This window comes from Anser cygnoides, chromosome 29, assembly GCF_040182565.1.
Source record: "Anser cygnoides isolate HZ-2024a breed goose chromosome 29, Taihu_goose_T2T_genome, whole genome shotgun sequence".
Taxonomy (NCBI): domain Eukaryota; kingdom Metazoa; phylum Chordata; class Aves; order Anseriformes; family Anatidae; genus Anser; species Anser cygnoides.
In genome coordinates this window covers 4,596,609-4,605,279 of record NC_089901.1, presented here as the reverse complement: position 1 = coordinate 4,605,279, position 8,671 = coordinate 4,596,609, and positions in this window count along the sequence as shown.

Below are 8,671 nucleotides of genomic sequence, written 5' to 3'. Positions count from 1 at the left end.
GCATCCCCAGTGGTGCCAGTGCACTCTCTGGAGTCACTGCACTGCATACCCAGTGGTGCCAGTGCACTCTCTGGAGTCACTGCACTGCATCCCCAGGGGGCCAGTGCACTCTCTGGACCCACTGCACTGCATCCCCAGTGGTGCCAGTGCACTCTCTGGACTCACTGCACTGCATCCCCAGTGGTGCCAGTGCACTCTCTGGACTCACTGCACTGCATCCCCAGTGGTGCCAGTGCACTCTCTGGACTCACTGCACTGCATCCCCAGTGGTGCCAGTGCACTCTCTGGAGTCTCTGCACTGCATAACTAGTGGTGCCAGTGCACTCTCTGGACCCACTGCACTGCATCCCCACTGGTGCCAGTGCACTCTCTGGACTCACTGCACTGCATCCCCAGTGGTGCCAGTGCACTTTCTGGACTCACTGCACTGCATCCCCAGTGGTGCCACTGCACTCTCTGGACTCACTGCACTGCATCCCCAGTGGGGCCAGTGCACTCTCTGGACCCACTGCACTGCATCCCCAGTGGTGCCAGTGCACTCTCTGGACTCACTGCACTGCATCCCCAGTGGTGCCAGTGCACTCTCTGGACCCACAGCACTGCATCCCCAGTGGTGCCAGTGCACTCTCTAGACTCACTGCACTGCATCCCCACTGGGGCCAGTGCACTCTCTGGACTCACTGCACTGCATCCCCAGTGGTGCCAGTGCACTCTCTGGACTCACTGCACTGCATCCCCAGTGGTGCCAGTGCACTCTCTGGACCCCACTGCACTGCATCCCCAGTGGTGCCAGTGCACTCTCTGGACTCACTGCACTGCATCCCCAGTGGTGCCAGTGCACTCTCTGGACTCACTGCACTGCATCCCCAGTGGGGCCAGTGCACTCTCTGGAGTCACTGCACTGCATCCACATTAGTGCCAGTGCACTCTCTGGACTCACTGCAGTGCATCCCCAGTGGTGCCAGTGCACTCTCTGGACCCACAGCACTGCATCCCCAGTGGTGCCAGTGCACTCTCTGGACTCACTGCACTGCATCCCCAGTGGTGACAGTGCACCCTCTGGACTCACTGAACTGCATCCCCACTGGTGCCAGTGCACTCTCTGGACTCACTGCACTGCATCCCCACTGGTGCCAGTGCACTCTCTGGAGTCACTGCACTGCATCCCCAGGGGGCCAGTGCACTCTCTGGACTCACTGCACTGCATCCCCAGTGGTGCCAGTGCACTCTCTGGACCCACTGCACTGCATCACCACTGGTGCCAGTGCACTCTCTGGAGTCACTGAACTGCATCCCAAGTGGTGCCAGTGCACACTGTGGACTCACAGCAGTGCATCACCAGTGGTGCCAGTGCACTCTCTGGACTCACTGCACTGCATCCCCAGTGGTGCCAGTGCACTCTCTGGACTCACTGCACTGCATCCCCACTGGTGCCAGTGCACTCTCTGGAGTCACTGCTCTGCATCCCCAGTGGTGCCAGTGCACTCTCTGGACTCACTGCACTGCATCCCCAGTGGTGCCAGTGCACTCTGTGGACTCACTGCAGTACATCTCCACTGGTGCCAGTGCACTCTCTGGACTCACTGCTCTGCATCACCACTGGTGCCAGTGCACTCTCTGGACTCACTGCAGTGCATCCCCAGTGGTGCCAGTGCACTCTCTGGACTCACTGCACTGCATCCCCAGTGGTGCCAGTGCACTCTCTGGACTCACTGCACTGCATCCCCAGTGGTGCCAGTGCACTCTGTGGACTCACTGCAGTACATCTCCACTGGTGCCAGTGCACTCTCTGGACTCACTGCACTGCATCCCCAGTGGGGCCAGTGCACTCTCTGGACTCACTGCACTGCATCCCCAGTGGGGCCAGTGCACAATCTGGAGTCACTGCACTGCTTCCCCAGTGCTTCCAGTGAACGCTCTGGACTCACTGCACTGCTTCCCCAGTGGTGCCAGTGCACTCCCTGGACTCACTGCACTGTATCCTCTCTGTTACCAGTGCTCTCTCTGGACTCACTGCACTGCATCCCCAGTGATGCCAGTGCACTCTCTGGACTCACTGCACTGCATCCCCAGTGGTGCCAGTGCACTCTCTGGACTCACTGCACTGCATCCCCAGTGGTGCTAGTGCACTGTCTGGACTCACTGCACTTTATCACCACTGGTGCCAGTGCACTCTCTGGACTCACTGCACTGCATCCCCAGTGGTGCCGGTGCACTCTCTGGACTCACTGCACTGCATCCCCTCTGGTGCCAGTGCACTCTCTGGACTCACTGCACTGCATCCCCAGTGGTGCCAGTGCACTCTCTGGACCCACTGCACTGCATCCCCAGTGGTGCCAGTGCACTCTCTGGACTCACTGCACTGCTTCCCCAGTGGTGCCAGTGCACTCTCTGGACTCACTGCACTGCACCCCCAGTGGTGCCTGTGCACTCTCTGAACTCACTGCAGTGCATCCCCAGTGGTGCCAGTGCACTCTCTGGACTCACTGCACTGCATCCCCAGTGGTGCCAGTGCACTCTCTGGACTCACTGCACTGCATCCCCACTGGTGCCAGTGCACTCTCTGGACCCCACTGCACTGCATCACCAGTGGTACCAGTGCACTCTCTGGACTCACTGCACTGCATCCCCAGTGGTGCCAGTGCACTCTCTGGACTCACTGCACTGCATCCCCAGTGGGGCCAGTGCACTCTCTGGACTCACTGCACTGCATCCACATTAGTGCCAGTGCACTCTCTGGACTCACTGCAGTGCATCCCCAGTGGTGCCAGTGCACTCTCTGGACCCACAGCACTGCATCCCCAGTGGTGCCAGTGCACTCTCTGGACTCACTGCACTGCATCCCCAGTGGTGACAGTGCACTCTCTGGACTCACAGCACTGCATCCCCAGTGGTGCCAGTGCACTCTCTGGACTCACAGCACTGCATCCCCAGTGGTGCCAGTGCACTCTGTGGAGTCACTGCTCTGCATCCCCAGTGGTGCCAGTGCACTCTCTGGACTCACTGCACTGCATCCCCAGTGGTGCCAGTGCACTCTCTGGACTCACTGCACTGCATCCCCAGTGGTGCCAGTGCACTCTGTGGACTCACTGCAGTACATCTCCACTGGTGCCAGTGCACTCTCTGGACTCACTGCACTGCATCCCCACTGGGGCCAGTGCACTCTCTGGACTCACTGCACTGCATCCCCAGTGGGGCCAGTGCACTCTCTGGACTCACTGCACTGCATCCCCAGTGGTGCCAGTGCACTCTCTGGACTCACTGCACTGCATCCCCAGTGGGGCCAGTGCACTCTCTGGACTCACTGCACTGCATCCCCAGTGGTGCCAGTGCACAATCTGGAGTCACTGCACTGCTTCCCCAGTGCTTCCAGTGAACGCTCTGGACTCACTGCACTGCATCCCCAGTGGTGCCAGTGCACTCCCTGGACTCACTGCACTGTATCCTCTCTGTTACCAGTGCTCTCTCTGGACTCACTGCACTGCATCCCCAGTGATGCCAGTGCACTCTCTGGACTCACTGCACTGCATCCCCAGTGGTGCCAGTGCACTCTCTGGACTCACTGCACTGCATCCCCAGTGGTGCTAGTGCACTGTCTGGACTCACTGCACTTTATCACCACTGGTGCCAGTGCACTCTCTGGACTCACTGCACTGCATCACCAGTGGTGCCAGTGCACTCTCTGGACTCACTGCACTGCATCCCCAGTGGTGCCGGTGCACTCTCTGGACTCACTGCACTGCATCCCCTCTGGTGGCAGTGCACTCTCTGGACTCACTGCACTGCATCCCCAGTGGTGCCAGTGCACTCTCTGGACCCACTGCACTGCATCCCCAGTGGTGCCAGTGCACTCTCTGGACTCACTGCACTGCTTCCCCAGTGGTGCGAGTGCACTCTCTGGACTCACTGCACTGCATCCCCAGTGGTGCCTGTGCACTCTCTGAACTCACTGCAGTGCATCCCCAGTGGTGCCAGTGCACTCTCTGGACTCACTGCACTGCATCCCCAGTGGTGCCAGTGCACTCTCTGGACTCACTGCACTGCATCCCCACTGGTGCCAGTGCACTCTCTGGACCCCACTGCACTGCATCCCCAGTGGTACCAGTGCACTCTCTGGACTCACTGCACTGCATCCCCAGTGGTGCCAGTGCACTCTCTGGACTCACTGCACTGCATCCCCAGTGGTGCCAGTGCACTCTCTGGACTCACTGCACTGCATCCCCAGTGGTGCCAGTGCACTCTCTGGACTCACTGCACTGCATCCACATTAGTGCCAGTGCACTCTCTGGACTCACTGCAGTGCATCCCCAGTGGTGCCAGTGCACTCTCTGGACCCACAGCACTGCATCCCCAGTGGTGCCAGTGCACTCTCTGGACTCACTGCACTGCATCCCCAGTGGTGCCAGTGCACTCTCTGGACTCACTGCACTGCATCCCCAGTGGTGCCAGTGCACTCTCTGGACTCACTGCACTGCATCCCCACTGGTGCCAGTGCACTCTCTGGAGTCACTGCACTGCATCCCCAGGGGGCCAGTGCACTCTCTGGAGTCACTTCACTGCATCCCCAGTGGTGCCAGTGCACTCTCTGGACTCACTGCACTGCATCCCCAGTGGTGCCAGTGCACTCTCTGGACTCACTGCACTGCATCCCCAGTGGGGCCAGTGCACTCTCTGGACTCACTGCACTGCATCCCCAGTGGTGCCAGTGCACTCTCTGGACTCACTGCACTGCATCCCCAGTGGTGCCAGTGCACTCTCTGGACCCACTGCACTGCATCACCACTGGTGCCAGTGCACTCTCTGGAGTCACTGAACTGCATCCCAAGTGGTGCCAGTGCACACTGTGGACTCACAGCAGTGCATCACCAGTGGTGCCAGTGCACTCTCTGGACTCACTGCACTGCATACCCAGTGGTGCCAGTGCACTCTCTGGACTCACAGCACTGCATCCCCAGTGGTGCCAGTGCACTCTCTGGAGTCACTGCTCTGCATCCCCAGTGGTGCCAGTGCACTCTCTGGACTCACTGCACTGCATCCCCAGTGGTGCCAGTGCACTCTCTGGACTCACGGCACTGCATCCCCAGTGGTGCCAGTGCACTCTCTGGAGTCACTGCTCTGCATCCCCAGTGGTGCCAGTGCACTCTCTGGACTCACTGCACTGCATCCCCAGTGGTGCCAGTGCACTCTCTGGACTCACTGCACTGCATCCCCACTGGTGCCAGTGCACTCTCTGGACTCACTGCAGTGCATCCCCAGTGGTGCCAGTGCACTCTCTGGACTCACTGCACTGCATCCCCAGTGGTGCCAGTGCACTCTCTGGACTCACTGCACTGCATCCCCAGTGGGGCCAGTGCACTCTCTGGACTCACTGCACTGCATCCCCAGTGGTGCCAGTGCACAATCTGGACTCACTGCACTGCTTCCCCAGTGGTGCCAGTGCACTCCCTGGACTCACTGCACTGTATCCTCTCTGTTGCCAGTGCTCTCTCTGGACTCACTGCACTGCATCCCCACTGGTGCCAGTGCACTCTCTGGACTCACTGCACTGCATCCCCAGTGGTGCTAGTGCACTGTCTGGACTCACTGCACTTTATCACCACTGGTGCCAGTGCACTCTCTGGACTCACTGCACTGCATCACCAGTGGTGCCAGTGCACTCTCTGGACTCACTGCACTGCATCCCCAGTGGTGCCGGTGCACTCTCTGGACTCACTGCACTGCATCCCCTCTGGTGCCAGTGCACTCTCTGGACTCACTGCACTGCATCCCCAGTGGAGCCAGTGCACTCTCTGGACCCACTGCACTGCATCCCCAGTGGTGCCAGTGCACTCTCTGGAGTCACTGCACTGCATCCCCACTGGTGCCAGTGCACTCTCTGGACTCACTGCAGTGCATCCCCAGTGGTGCCAGTGCACTCTCTGGACCCACAGCACTGCATCCCCAGTGGTGCCAGTGCACTCTCTGGACTCACTGCACTGCATCCCCACTGCTGCCAGTGCAGTCTCTGGACTCACTGCACTTCATCCCCACTGGTGCCAGTGAACTCTCTGGAGTCACTGCACTGCATCCCCAGTGGTGCCAGTGCACTCTCTGGACTCACTGCACTGCATCCCCAGTGGTGCCAGTGCACTCTCTGTAGTCACTGCACTGCATACCCAGTGGTGCCAGTGCACTCTCTGGACTCACTGCACTGCATCCCCAGTGCTGCCAGTGCACTCTATGGTCTCACTGCAGTGCATCCCCACTGGTGCCAGAGCACTCTCTGGATTCACTGGACTGCATCCCCAGTGGGGCCAGTGCACTCTCTGGACTCACTGCACTGCATCCACATTAGTGCCAGTGCACTCTCTGGACTCACTGCAGTGCATCCCCAGTGGTGCCAGTGCACTCTCTGGACCCACAGCACTGCATCCCCAGTGGTGCCAGTGCACTCTCTGGACTCACTGCACTGCATCCCCAGTGTTGACAGTGCACTCTCTGGACTCACTGCACTGCATCCCCAGTGGTGCCAGTGCACTCTCTGGACTCACTGCACTGCATCCCCACTGGTGCCAGTGCACTCTCTGGAGTCACTGCACTGCATCCCCAGGGGGCCAGTGCACTCTCTGGAGTCACTTCACTGCATCCCCAGTGGTGCCAGTGCACTCTCTGGACTCACTGCACTGCATCCCCACTGGGGCCAGTGCACTCTCTGGACTCACTGCACTGCATCCCCAGTGGGGCCAGTGCACTCTCTGGACTCACTGCACTGCATCCCCAGTGGTGCCAGTGCACTCTCTGGACTCACTGCACTGCATCCCCAGTGGTGCCAGTGCACTCTCTTGACCCACTGCACTGCATCACCACTGGTGCCAGTGCACTCTCTGGAGTCACTGAACTGCATCCCAAGTGGTGCCAGTGCACACTGTGGACTCACAGCAGTGCATCACCAGTGGTGCCAGTGCACTCTCTGGACTCACTGCACTGCATACCCAGTGGTGCCAGTGCACTCTCTGGACTCACAGCACTGCATCCCCAGTGGTGCCAGTGCACTCTCTGGAGTCACTGCTCTGCATCCCCAGTGGTGCCAGTGCACTCTCTGGACTCACTGCACTGCATCCCCAGTGGTGCCAGTGCACTCTCTGGACTCACTGCACTGCATCCCCAGTGGTGCCAGTGCACTCTCTGGAGTCACTGCTCTGCATCCCCAGTGGTGCCAGTGCCCTCTCTGGACTCACTGCACTGCATCCCCAGTGGTGCCAGTGCACTCTCTGGACTCACTGCACTGCATCCCCACTGGTGCCAGTGCACTCTCTGGACTCACTGCAGTGCATCCCCAGTGGTGCCAGTGCACTCTCTGGACTCACTGCACTGCATCCCCAGTGGTGCCAGTGCACTCTCTGGACTCACTGCACTGCATCCCCAGTGGGGCCAGTGCACTCTCTGGACTCACTGCACTGCATCCCCAGTGGTGCCAGTGCACAATCTGGACTCACTGCACTGCTTCCCCAGTGGTGCCAGTGCACTCCCTGGACTCACTGCACTGTATCCTCTCTATTGCCAGTGCTCTCTCTGGACTCACTGCACTGCATCCCCACTGGTGCCAGTGCACTCTCTGGACTCACTGCACTGCATCCCCAGTGGTGCTAGTGCACTGTCTGGACTCACTGCACTTTATCACCACTGGTGCCAGTGCACTCTCTGGACTCACTGCACTGCATCACCAGTGGTGCCAGTGCACTCTCTGGACTCACTGCAGTGCATCCCCAGTGGTGCCAGTGCACTCTCTGGACCCACAGCACTGCATCCCCAGTGGTGCCAGTGGACTCTCTGGACTCACTGCACTGCATCCCCACTGCTGCCAGTGCAGTCTCTGGACTCACTGCATTTCATCCCCACTGGTGCCAGTGAACTCTCTGGAGTCACTACACTGCATCCCCAGTGGTGCCAGTGCACTCTCTGGACTCACTGCACTGCATCCCCAGTGGGGCCAGTGCACTCTCTGGACTCACTGCACTGCATCCCCAGTGGTGCCAGTGCACTCTCTGGAGTCACTGCACTGCATACCCAGTGGTGCCAGTGCACTCTCTGGAGTCACTGCACTGCATCCCCAGGGGGCCAGTGCACTCTCTGGACCCACTGCACTGCATCCCCAGTGGTGCCAGTGCACTCTCTGGACTCACTGCACTGCATCCCCAGTGGTGCCAGTGCACTCTCTGGACTCACTGCACTGCATCCCCAGTGGTGCCAGTGCACTCTCTGGACTCACTGCACTGCATCCCCAGTGGTGCCAGTGCACTCTCTGGAGTCTCTGCACTGCATAACTAGTGGTGCCAGTGCACTCTCTGGACCCACTGCACTGCATCCCCACTGGTGCCAGTGCACTCTCTGGACTCACTGCACTGCATCCCCAGTGGTGCCAGTGCACTTTCTGGACTCACTGCACTGCATCACCAGTGGTGCCAGTGCACTCTCTGGACTCACTGCACTGCATCCCCACTGGTGCCAGTGCACTCTCTGGAGTCACTGCACTGCATACCCAGGGTGCCAGTGCACTCTCTGGAGTCACTTCACTGCATCCCCAGTGGTGCCAGTGCACTCTCTGGACTCACTGCACTGCATCCCCACTGGGGCCAGTGCACTCTCTGGACTCACTGCACTGCATCCCCAGTGGGGCCAGTGCACTCTCTGG